This window comes from Drosophila elegans, unplaced genomic scaffold (genome assembly GCF_018152505.1).
Source record: "Drosophila elegans isolate 14027-0461.03 unplaced genomic scaffold, ASM1815250v1 contig_476, whole genome shotgun sequence".
NCBI classification, from domain to species: Eukaryota; Metazoa; Arthropoda; class Insecta; order Diptera; family Drosophilidae; genus Drosophila; species Drosophila elegans.
Genome location: NW_024545863.1, coordinates 4,904,586 through 4,917,355, shown reverse-complemented (window position 1 = coordinate 4,917,355; position 12,770 = coordinate 4,904,586). Strand labels below are relative to the sequence as shown.

General features: G+C 41.3%; 1 protein-coding gene across 2 annotated transcripts in view; it reads right to left on the bottom strand.

The window, feature by feature from the left end:
- The window catches only part of LOC108137378 (obscurin), a 123,004-nt gene that overhangs the window by 76,249 nt on the left and 33,985 nt on the right, over nt 1–12,770 (bottom strand). The gene's annotated exons all lie outside the window — the stretch shown is intronic.

Below are 12,770 nucleotides of genomic sequence, written 5' to 3'. Positions count from 1 at the left end.
ATGAAATTATTGCACAAAATAGTAGAATAGAATAAATTAGAGAATTGAAAACCAAAATATTTGCTTTGCCATAATAGTTCACCTGCAGCTAAAAAGCATTATAAATTGCACTTTGTGTGCATTTAGTTTTATTAATTTCAATTAACTTTTTCCATTACTGCAGATAAAGAATTCCCTTGCAGGCTATTTCTGTGCTGTGGTCACCTTTGTAAGCAGAAATTCGGAAAGCTGACAAGTTGAAGGGGGATTAGACATAAATGATCTAAGTACACATGCACTGCGCTTAGCTCCAAAATCAATTTAGACCATCCGCAAAGGAAACATATTGATAACCACAACAACTACCAATTTTGTGGACTATCTAGAGAAAGTTAAGGGAAAACAAGTATATAAACAAACAAACAAACAGGCAGAAAGGCCAAAGGGAGTAAGGGGCAGATGGCAAAGTCAATTAAAATTCAGGAAAATTAATTGCTTAAAATACGCATAGAATTGATTTACAAATTCGCCAAGGACATCGTAAACAAGAAATCTGTTTTAATTGCGGTTGAGCCGAGAGCCAAGAGCAAGGACTCCACACCCAGACCCAGACCCATAAGCCACCATTTCAGAGCAGCAAGTTCAAAGTCTAGCCGCTGGCGAAAATACTCTAAGGCTGTCTTTGATGTGCAGCGAAAAGGTCGGTTTCTCAAAATGTCTGGAGAGGAAGCGGCAGTTTGGCAGGATTTACATAAACCGAAAATGGAGGCCAAGGCAAGTGCCACGAAGATGCAGAGCGCTCATATTTAATGGGTACCACAGCAAAAAGCCTGCGGAAAATTAATTTGCATTTTTCCCAAAACAACAACAGTGCCGGCATATCATGATGGCATACATTTGCAATTGAGTTTGTACATAGTTTTCTGCCGCACAAGTTTTCACTTGGCCAATTCACTTGGGCATTATGCTGGATTCTGGGTTTCAGGGGAATCGTTTAGTTTCGCTGTGCCGCCAAAAACTTAATTCGCACAAATGGCCAACTACGAGAACAACATTTACCTGGGGGCCACAAACAGGTCCTTGTCTCCAGCCAACAAAAAGGAGTTTCCAGGACGCGGCACGCGTAGACGCATTAAATCAAATTAAAAGCCCTGCTAAAAGAAGTGACAAAACCCCAGGTAAATTCCATTTTAAATACAAATAGCATGCGTATGCCTTGAGGGGCTGCGGATGCGGGAGTCGTCTGTCTGTTTGTCTGACTGTCGGTGAGTGGTTTTGCGGATTTCCCGCACCGCCACAGCAAGGACTCAGGACTCCACCTCCATTTCGCTGGTCGCTGGCACACATTTTTCCACAGCTTAGCGGGCGGCGCTTGTAATCTTAGTTTAAGTTGATTGTACGACTCACACAGAGATAGAAAAAAAACCGAGAGGAGAGTGGGGAAAAAGCGAGGCCAACACGATCCCGTGGTAAAGTGCTTTAAATAAAAATTTGTGGGCCTGCCTTAGAGGTGGCAAATGTGCCTCTGCTAGTCTGTGTCTGTGTCTGTGTCGATGTCTGTGTCGGTGAAAGCCAAATGCTAAGGGTTCACTCCCGGCTAACTCTTTGGAGTTTCGTCGGGAATTGCTTTTAGCGTAATTGCAAGATTTCCCCCAAGGTGGGCTAAAACTCTTCCCCAGTGCCTGCTCAGTTTTTAGGCCGAGCCGCTTTTCAATTAAGCCGCTTCGAAGGTTTTCCCCCTTTCGTTTGCTTTGCTGTTTTGCTGCATAGTTTTTTATTAGTTTAACGAAACGGACCAGGCGCAATGCAAACCCCATCATTGCTGAGAGAGATCGGCCAAAATCAACGCGTTAAATCAATCAGGCGATCAATCAAAAAAAATCAATCACCATCAACTGGAGGCGACGGTGGGGCAACATTCATTTAGCCGAAAAACCCTTTGGCCCCAAAGCCGAAAATTGCAAATCGGCAGTTCAGTACAGTTCAGGTCGGCTTAGCTTACTTGACTATTCAGGCAAAAAACAGTTTGCCTTTCTCTGTGTAGTTTACAATGTTTTTGGTTGTTTTCTCTGCGATTGCTTTATCGTATAACTTTAGTACATGTGTTTGTGCGGCTTGTAAAAATCATTTTTAAAAGCATTTTGGGGGCAGCGGCCGGTGCGACAGATACACGCATTGAAGCGTGGGCACTTTTGCGTTTTCCAGGACGAAACGAAAAGACCACACCCGTTGAGGCAGACTGCCAGCCAGCCAGCCAGCATATTTATTTTATTCCAGCTCGTTCTGGCAGTGCATAAAACAGTTTTTAACATGTCGTGCTGCCTGTTTTTGTTGGCATCCCTTTTTATGCCAACTGTAAGCGATCTACACGGCACTGACACAAATACGGGGCCGCTGGCTGGGAAGTGCTGGCTGGGAGGAAATGCGGAAGGGCGGAAGCCGAGTGTCGGACAAGCAGATTTAAAACGTTACGGTTTACCTGACACCACACTCGCACACACATTCTCAACACACTATATATATGCATATATATATATTTGCGTACACACGTGCATACTATATTTAAATAAAACGCTTTCGCAGGACAACACCGCACTTTGCGCAATCACAGACAAGGGCGGCCAGTCGAGGGGCAGTTCTCCACCAGGACAAGACCATGACGAGAAAGGCAGGCGACGGCTGAATGAAACAGCTTCCATTGATTTCACACAGCTTTGGTGAAGAAAAACATATAAAAACCGTGGCAGGGCAACAAAAAACGACAGAAGCTTAACATTATAAAAAAGACAGAATGCTGCACTCGATGGATTCGACTGGAAGTTACCCCAATCGCAATAGCTAGTTGTATACATTTTTAAAATGACATACAAAAAGCACATATTTATTTTTTATTTTATTTTATTTTTTATGCTGAATTTTGTTTGTCGATTCAAATTTTAAACAGCATTTGATTTCCCTTCTAAATAAAACGCTGACTTGCTTAACCGTTTTAATTCCCTATAGCTTTGCCAAAATGAACAATAATATATTCATATTTTCTAGCTTCGCAATGATGTGGACAAATATGGTTGAGCTTAGAGTTTTCCCCAGTTTCAAATGAAAAACTAAAATATTCAACGTGGCAATCCTCATACTGCCACACATATTTGCACAAATACAATATACCCGTGTACCCTGCAAATACCTTTTATAAAAGGAAACCCATCCACAAACACAAATGCAAATGCAAATGCAAATACAAATACAAATAGCGCTACAAATGAGAAGGGGCGAAAAGCGGTGAGTGAAAATGTCGTCGTCACGTGGCCGCTGCATAAGCTGAAATGAGTTACATCAAATGCTTTTGGCTTTCACAGGAAATGGCAGTGCAATGCATTTTTATTTACATCTAAGGACAGCAGAAAGTGGAAAGGAGGGAGCCGGTCGAAAGCAAGCCATTAAGGAATTGCTCGGCAATTGAAATGGCCAAGTTAAATAAAAGGCAGCCAGACACTTCAGGGGGGTGGGGGTGTTATGTGTCATGCATTTGATTAAAATTAAAAATACTCGGACCGGAGCCAAGGCTTTGATGTAGACCACAGCAGGATATCAGCGGGATTTCCACCGCTGCTTTGGATTTGCTCCTCTTTTTTTTAATCAGTATTCTCCATTCCCGGGACATTGATTCATGTGATGCAACTTAATGAAAAGTCTGTATCAGCTGGCACAGGTAACACGGCGTTCAGCGTTCGATAAAGCTAAGCGAATATAAATTACAAGGTATTAGGGCCGACAAACGACGTGCTAAAAGTGTTTTTCTCATTGCTGCGTTACGCATACGCAGCGTTGCCGCTCGAGAGCCTCGCACTCAGACGGCAATCCATCATCCATTACGATTAAATCCATCAGGAATTATGCGTCAAATTGATTGAAAGTCAGTTGGCACATTGGACACTGAATTATGGCATTAAATCAATTTTCCCTAAGTTAAATCAATGGCGCAACTATTGCGCCAGACTAACTTGGGCCATTGGCCCCGACTTTAGCTTTGGCTTCAGTCCGGGCATTAGCATCAGCTTCTGCCGTCACTCAAAGTCAGCCAGCTGGTTGAGCTGAGCTGAAGCTGTAGCTGTAGAACTAGAGCTGAAGTTGAGCTGATGGCCGGCTGCGATGCTGTTGCTGTTGCTCCTGCAGAAACTTGAATCACCCAGGCTGCTTCGGCTCGAGTGACGGCACGAAACTTTTGCCAGGCCAATAAACTACGGCCAAGTGATGGCTGCCGGAGAACAGGAGGGCCAGTACCGGCCAGCCAAGCCCAGCCTCGACACTGTGACGCATCGACCTGAAGTCGTCCTTCGGTCCTTTGGTCCTCCAATCTGCGGACCGAGCTGCAAGCCCCTTAAGAAATGAAAATATTTTCTTGCAATTGCAAGATAAAAAAGAAATTGCAGGAAATGCAGGGGGGAGCATAAAAAAGCAAACCCAATGAACAGAAGGAGAACTGCAAATCGCAGCGGATCCGAGTGTCTGGAGTCTTTGCAAGCGGAGCGCGTCAATTGACTGCAATAATTCTGGAAAATGTGCAAAGTGTAGAGCCCGACAGTTAGACTGTCGGACTGCCGAGTAATTTATTTCCCAAGTTTCAAGCTGCAGCTTGAAAACTTAATACGCCGCCAAATTGAATGCAGACTCCGACTAGAGTGTCTTAAATTTCCGAATCGCCGTAATCATAGAAAATGCTGTGCTGACTTTAGGCACAGGCACAAAAGCCCCACGATCCGTTGACTTTGTGGGAGAGCATGGCACTAGCCAATTTGCACTTTACCACAAAATTCAATTTACGCATCCTGCAATGCAGCAAAATCCTGGCCAGTAAGTGGCAATTCATGCGTGAACCTGACAAGGACACCCGCACCCGCACCCACACCCGCATCCACTTGCCAGCACAAGCAAATAAAAGGGAAATGGCAAATAAAAAATGCGACAAAAACATCCGAACCAGAATCCTTTGTGCAAAGTATCGGATGACATTTATGCTGAAAGACATATGACGCTGAGGACTTGACAGCTTTTCTTTATAGCCCCGCCAAAGCCCCAACGAAGCCAAGCAAAGCACTCGAACCCAACCGCCCACCACAAATATTGGCAGAACGCAATAACCGGCTCGATTCGAGTGCAATGCAGAGCAAAAGGGAAAGTGTGCAAAACTGACTGCCACTATCGGGGCTTTCATTAGGCCCCAATTCCACAAACCCTTTCCTTGCCCTCGTTCTTGGCCCACTTGTAATGTATCGTTGGCTGGTCGGCCCTTGGCCCTGCTGAATGGCAAATGCGAGCAGTCTAATCGAAGCAAAATATTCAATATAAATAATTGATGCGCACTTTTTCCAGTAGTGGTTGTAACCCTGTGGACACAGCGGCGTTAAAAACAATGGCCATGCCAGCTGCTGCAATTGCAAAACAATTTTGCATATGCTTCGATATGCATGTATGTACAGTTGCGATCAAAACATTAGCTTATCTTGTGCTAAAATAAATATTCTAATAATTTATTTCCACCTAAAATATTTATAAAATAATGGAATACAAATGAAACCAGCAAAACATTTATTTAAAAGCATGGACAGATTAGCATTAGTTCTGGAATTTATTATACAAATCAAGTTCAAGTTTTTTAACTAAATAATATTATTTTCTGACAAAAAAAGAAAATAAATACATATGTTCAAAATATTTATTAAATATTTATTTATTTATTATACAAACTCAAAACTTTGTTTGTGAAATCAAGTTTAAGTTTCTTATTACATGAACGTGACTGTAGAAAAGCTGATCCTTGTGCGCCTTTTATTTTCTACTGATTGATGTCCTTTTTTCTGTTGTTCCCATTGTACTTGTTGTTTTCGCAAATTGGTTTCTATTGGGTCAGAATGCATACACATATGTAGTGGGCGGGTTGCTTAGGTGGAGCTCGTTTCAAGGTTGCAGTCGCATTAAGAGTCTACACGCACACACACACACGCATACACTCACAAGCAGAAGCACAAACAAAAAAATAAACCATTGCATACTTATGAGGGCAAAGTGTATAAGGCTCAATTATAATTTTACGCCCTTTTGCATTTTAAGTGCATGTGCATGGAGGGGCAAAGACGGGCTAAGGACGTGGGTGTGTGTGAGCCATAGGCTCGACTGTTTGGTAGTTAGCCGTCAGCAGCTCCGGACTTGTTGTTGGCCAACTTTTCCCCACAGCAGCCCAAAGCATTCACATGTGTGCTAGCACTTTGTTTTGGGGCTGGAGTGCACAAAAGCGTATTTAATGAAACGGAACTTGAAGCATAATTGAGTAAGGGCTGCAAGGGCATTTTTGACAAAGCGGAATAGCTCTGACCCCTTCAATTCTAGTGTAATAGAGTTAATTCTTTAAACTCCATGGGAATATGCAAATCCTTTTTGCAGAATATGTGTTAGGGCATCAGAAAGTGATGCTTCTGATGAAAATTGAGGCTTAAAGATTTAGCTTCGTTTTAAAGGCAAAAGTAACTGAAGCTAATAGTTTTATATTTATTTTTAACGTAAGCAAAACAATTATATACACTTGAGGGGTAGAAAACAGGTAAAATTAAATCTTTAATAAATTAATCATAAAACGGTGAGGCTTATTTAAAACTTTAAAAATAGCCTTGTTGATTGCCAAACCATCCCCATACGTTCCAAAAATGGTAAATGTGCCATGACCAATAATATTTTTCTAACAGCAGGCTACTTTGACAGCATCAAAAACTATTATTGCAGTTGCTCGAGTTGTTTATCCAACCCAACACCCAACGCTTTGTCTAACCCGCATGTGCAATTCATTTTTTATTATCACTTATTTTATTGTTTCTGCCGCCGTCGCTGCTCGAAAAGAAATAAAAATAAAATGAACTTGCAAAATATGTTGAATATTTTACATAGAGCACAACAATGGCTATAACTAAAAGGCGGCAAATGAAATATGCAACAAAAACGAGCGGGAAGCATGAGGATAAATTGAAAAAGTGCAACACTCAGACAGAAAAATCCAAAACAAAAAAATATGGCAAAGGGAAAACGGGAAATGCGAAATGTAAAATGGAAAATGAGAGAGAACATGGTTAACAAATTGCTGCGAATATTAGAGACGAAGTCTAATGCACCGGCAACAGACAATGGACCCATATTTCTGACAACGAATTAAACAAAATCCAACTTGAAAAGAATGCAAGACTGGGATGAGGAAACCAAGTAAACTGCGAAACAGCGCAGACAACGCAGACAACAAACTAAAAATGAGAAAAGTAAGGACTGGCAATTGGATCGATTTTGCTGATAGTCGACAAGAACTATTCGATGATGTGCAGCCAGCAACATGTGTGCGTTTTTCCTTGGGTTCAGCAAAGCATTTCGACTGGGCCATGGCATTCAGCTTGACTGGGAGCTTTCATATTTCAGCCTCAGTCTGCTGGCAGGACAATTTTTAAAAATTCAATTTTCCCCAACATCTAAGCGGTTTGGCTGGGCTCTATATGTTATGTGTATGTTATAGTATGTCTTCGCCATAAATGTTGCAGTCCCCTGGCTGGAGAAAATTGCCTTTTGCGGCGATTCCACGGCAAGGGGCAAAAATGAAAACAAAAATATCAACAAAAGTAAACCAGGAATAAACTATAAAAATAAACCCAAAGCAATGGATATATTGAAAAAACGTGGCCTAGGCAGCCTCAATTGCCCGCCTTTCCATTTTTAAGCAAAATGGAAATGGAAAATTGCAGAAAATGCAATTTATGCTCATGAAGTAGAAATTGAGAGAGAAACACACATTTTGCCGGGGCTCCACATCCACTGATGTGATATATAGGCAAAAAGCACAATTTCATTTATTGCCAAACACGCCCGGCCACGCCCTCCAATCGAATGATGCATGACCCCAGTGGAGTGCCAGACGTTGCTCAGCTGTGCGTTGATGTCTAATCCTTAATATTAAATCCAGACAATCAATTTGCAGACCTAAATTGTACAAGGGGTGACAGGGCAGTATTACAACCCAGAAGCCTGGGTGTATCTGGAATTCAATTTTCTGCATAGATACGCAACAGCGCTGATGTGTGCGATATGAAAAGTGCAAAGGAAATAATGAAAGTCACCTTTGGCACAATAATTCATCATTGTGCTCCGGCAGGGGCAGCAGCAGCAGCACCATCGTCATACCAAATGAAATGCATAGTCATGCGATGTCAGCGTCCCAGACAAAGCAGCCCAGAGTCCAATACGTATGTACACAGTACTGTGTACCTAACAACGTGGAAAAACAAATAATGCAATTTTTTGCTGCTCCTGCTCCTGCAGTGTTGGTGACATCAGCCCATCTGTATGGCACTTCCGACTGCAATCTACGCACGCAGACAGTTGATGTATGACCCACAATGGGCCAAATGGGCGGGGTCAACAGCCAGGGAATCGCTGAATAGATGAGCGTACAAAACGCTGGCCATATGTCAGGGCATCAAATAAATATCATAAATTGCTGGGCCAGAAAGGGGAAAGGAACCCAGGGCGTTGAGTAAGTGAGTAAGTGAGCAAGGATCTGCAGTCCTGGGGCCAAAAAACAATCAAAATTCCCCGGCCAATGCTGTTAAAGAGAAAGGCTCAACGCTTCTTTTAATATTCTTTTTTTTACCAAAAAGGCCCTAACTATTTGCGGAATTTATTGATTGGATTACGGTCAGCCAGCATGAGAATTTGGCAAGAAGTATAACTTGACTCACTGAAGTTTCAATACGCTTTAAGGCAGACATTTTAAAAGCAGTTAATAACTTGTTAAATATATCAAGTTCATTCAATAATACCAATAAATAATCAAACAAGAAAGAAAGCAAACTTCGGCAAGCCGAAGTTCATATACCCTTGCAGCTATTGCATGAATTAAATACTTTTGAAAACATTTAAATTATGATTTACTTGAGTATATACTGAAAAACAGTGAAGCTATGATGATTTGCAGCTCAATTATTAGATAGTTATTTTATATATTTTTATTAGTTCTATGGGAGCTATATGATATAGACGTCCGATTTTGATAAAATTTAAACCATAATTCTGAAATAATTAAACATTGCCATATGTCGAAGAACTAAACAAAAAATTAAAAAACAGAAAAGTTATAATTTTTTTTCATTTATTTCTCCGATTGTTCCTATGGGACCTATATGATATAGTCGTCCGACTTTGATGAAATTTAAACCGTAAATCGGAAATATTTAACCATTACTAAATGTCGAAGAACTAAACAAAAAATTAAAAAACAGCAAAGTTATAATTTTTTTTCATTTATTTTTCCGATTGTTCCTATGGGAGCTATATGCTATAGTCGTCCGATTTTGATAAAATTTAAACCGTAAATCGGAAATATTTAACCATTACTAAATGTCGAAGAACTAAACAAAAAATTAAAAAACAGCAAAGTTATAATTTTTTTTCATTTATTTTTCCGATTGTTCCTATGGGAGCTATATGCTATAGTCGTCCGATCCGGCTCGTTCCGACTTATACACTACCTGCAATAGAAAGACAACTTTTGGGAAAGTTTCATGCAGATAGCTTTAAAACTGAGAGACTAGTTTGCATATAAACGGACGGACAGACGGACGGACAGACGGACATGGCTAGATCGACTCTACTAGTGATGCTGATCAAGAATATATATACTTTATAGGGTCGGAGATGTCTCCTTCACTGCGTTGCAAACTTCTGACTGAAATTATAATACCCTCTGCAAGGGTATAAAAAGGGAACATGAATTAGAAAAAACAACTGTGCACTGTGTATAGCTGTATACACTCATAATATCCACTTCAAGGGCATAAAAATCAAGAGACTTAGAGAGCGATAAAAAACGGATTTACGCCTTTGATTTAAGTGACAGAGCGACAAAAGAAAGAGGGGCTCTGTTGAACAGATAATGTCAATATTAGTCGCCTGCATAATGTACAATAAATGGCAAAATAATACAAAAGGCTGTGAGCAGTAAGCAGTGAACAGCGGCAGGACAAACCACGACCAGCCAAGGGATGAAAAATCAATAGCCCCAAGCAACAAAGGAACAATGAAAAGGACCCAGCACACACACACACACACACACACACACACACACACACAGAAGCACACTTACAAAGGAACGCACCAAGCAGGGACACCGAATGCGTGTAACACTTTTGTATCCGAACCGGATGCCAAATAAAAAAGAAATTTGTCAGTTATGGTTTATGTGCATTTGCCACAATATCCAATTAATCATTCGCCGTAAGGATGGACTTGAAGTCTGCCGTTCGCCTTGCCGCCGGATTAGCATTGGTCGCACGCGGCCAACATTTTTATGAAAATTACAAACAGTTTTTGAGAAATGAATCAAAGCATGCGCACGTCATAAATTCCGTAAAAAGCATAATAAATAAAGTGAAATAATAACATTTTTATTACGCTGCAGTCGAAGCGAAGCCTGAAGGCAGTGGAGCATGGCCTTAAAGCTGTCGAAGACGCACCACCTACCACCATACCATACAAAAAAAAAAAAAAAACCCACCCATTGGCAACAGCTTCTAATACTTTCGAATGGCAAAAGTTTTGCAGCTCACCGTTTGTTGCTTTTAATGATGCCATCATAAATTATTACATTGCTATTTCGTTTTATTGTTTCATCCGCGATTGAGCAGCTGGAACTGTTACCTCGCGGACGAGCTGAGATGGTGGCCAAAACAAGGCTAAACGCAATTATTATTACTTTTAAAGCATTTTTATGCCCTTTTATTTCCCGGCCACACGATTTTGCTATTAACAGCGCGCGCCGCTCTTCGCTGAGTATATAACAATCTTGGCGGCCAAAAATTTCACTTCAGAGTTTATTATGATTTTTATGGATATAATATGGGCCCCCGACTCCCAAAAAACCGTCGACACTGCGCACGTGCAGTTGTAATGGAGTGGGTGGAATTCTGAGGTCCTGGCATCCTGGAGTCGCCACCTGTGCGATTCCTGGCTCAGCACAATTACCGACTCCCATCTCCATTTAGCCGAGCATATTGATGCCGGAGCATGGTTTCGGGGGAGACGGAAATTGTTAAAACTGTAATTGCTAAACGAATTTTAATGAGCTCATTAATTTGATAAAGGGATTTACACGGTGTTGTGGTCTGGCGGCAGGCTGCTGACGATGTCCTCGTTTTCGTCCTCGTCCTTGTCCTCGCTTTCCATTTCGTCCTCTGACCAAATGTAGCTGTGCGGTTGACTCCGCCCACGATACACAGAAGAGAACAGAACAGAACAGTCTGTTGGTATATCCTCCGTCTGACTGTATCCGCCGGCACTGCTGCCGGCATTAATTAAAATTTGCTTCAAATTATTTTCCACCAGCTTTTTTAACCAGCTGCCTTTGCTTGGCAAACAACATTTGTTTGACTTGCTAATATTGTTGGCGACGGTGGGCAAAAGCCCCGAAATTCACTTGCAATGTCAAAAAAAAAATGAAAGCTCAGTGCTGAAAATTGCACAGCAATAAGTATACGCAGCTTCGGATCCAGTGCGAGAAAATGAAGCAGAAAAACTAAATAAACGATGCGTGAAGAGATATGCAACCGGAAGGGTTACTATGCGAGTGTGTGTGTGTGTGTTGGCCACAGTTGGTCGCAGTTACAGTTACTCGGAAGTTGCAATGACACTGACAGACGCAGACAACACAAACACACATATAGATAGGCCATGGAGTGCCGCAAACACACACGTATATTCTCACTTTTCCGTAAGCCGAGAATGATGGCGCAACATTTTTCGGCGCTTCTGGTTTTTTCGATTGGTTTTTTTTATGCCAACAGTCTACAGTTTTTTTTTTCTTTTGTTTTATCCTGTCGTCGCAGTTCATCACGTGTCCGAGAAAACGGCGGTCAGTTCCAGGCGGAAAGATCAAGCGGCGGATACTGTTTCGCCGGTAACAAGTGCTCCACTATTGTTGCCCAGAGTAACTGTAAGCGCCTTGATAAGCACAGAGAAAGCTAATTGGATTTCATTCAATCGAAGTGGCTCCAAAAGTGGTAAAACGTTCCAACCGATGGGGTGTGGGAGCCAATTTCAATGGAGATAAGAAAGACAGACTTCAGATATGTCAGACTTTTGTATTTCATATTTCGATACCAAAAATAACAGAAAATGGATGGAATGGAAAAGAGCAACTCTGCCCTTGAAATCTTTCGAGTTCGAAAATTAGGGTTAAACAAAAATGATCACGTGTATATCAAAATTATTTAAGAACAAAAGGACAAAGTGCCAAAGTTGTAAAATTCTTTGAACAAAATTCTCACAATAACGAATACTTTGAAGATAACAAAAAAGAAAGAACAAAAATAGATTTGACCTCTTTAAAAAGCTTGAGTATAAATCTTGAATTTCTACTTATTTCTGCCATTTTCTTATTTACCTCTCGATACTCAGCCAAACATAATTTTGTCGTAAAGCTCCACTCGCCCACAAGCTGAGCACAATTTGCACTCATAAAGCAATTTAAATTCATGCCAAAGATGAAAGATATCCTTCGCTGGCCAGCCAGGACAAAGGCAATAGTGTGCAAATTGCTGGCGCTGTTTAAGCAAATGTTGCTAGAGGAGGCAACAGAAGGGGATGAGAACCACCAACCAAACCCGAAAAAAATCAATTGTCGCTGTACCTGTATAAAACCTTCCGACAAAACCAGGTGTGTAAGCAGCGGGAAAATAAAGAAAAACGGGACGGTAAGTTACGTAAAACAA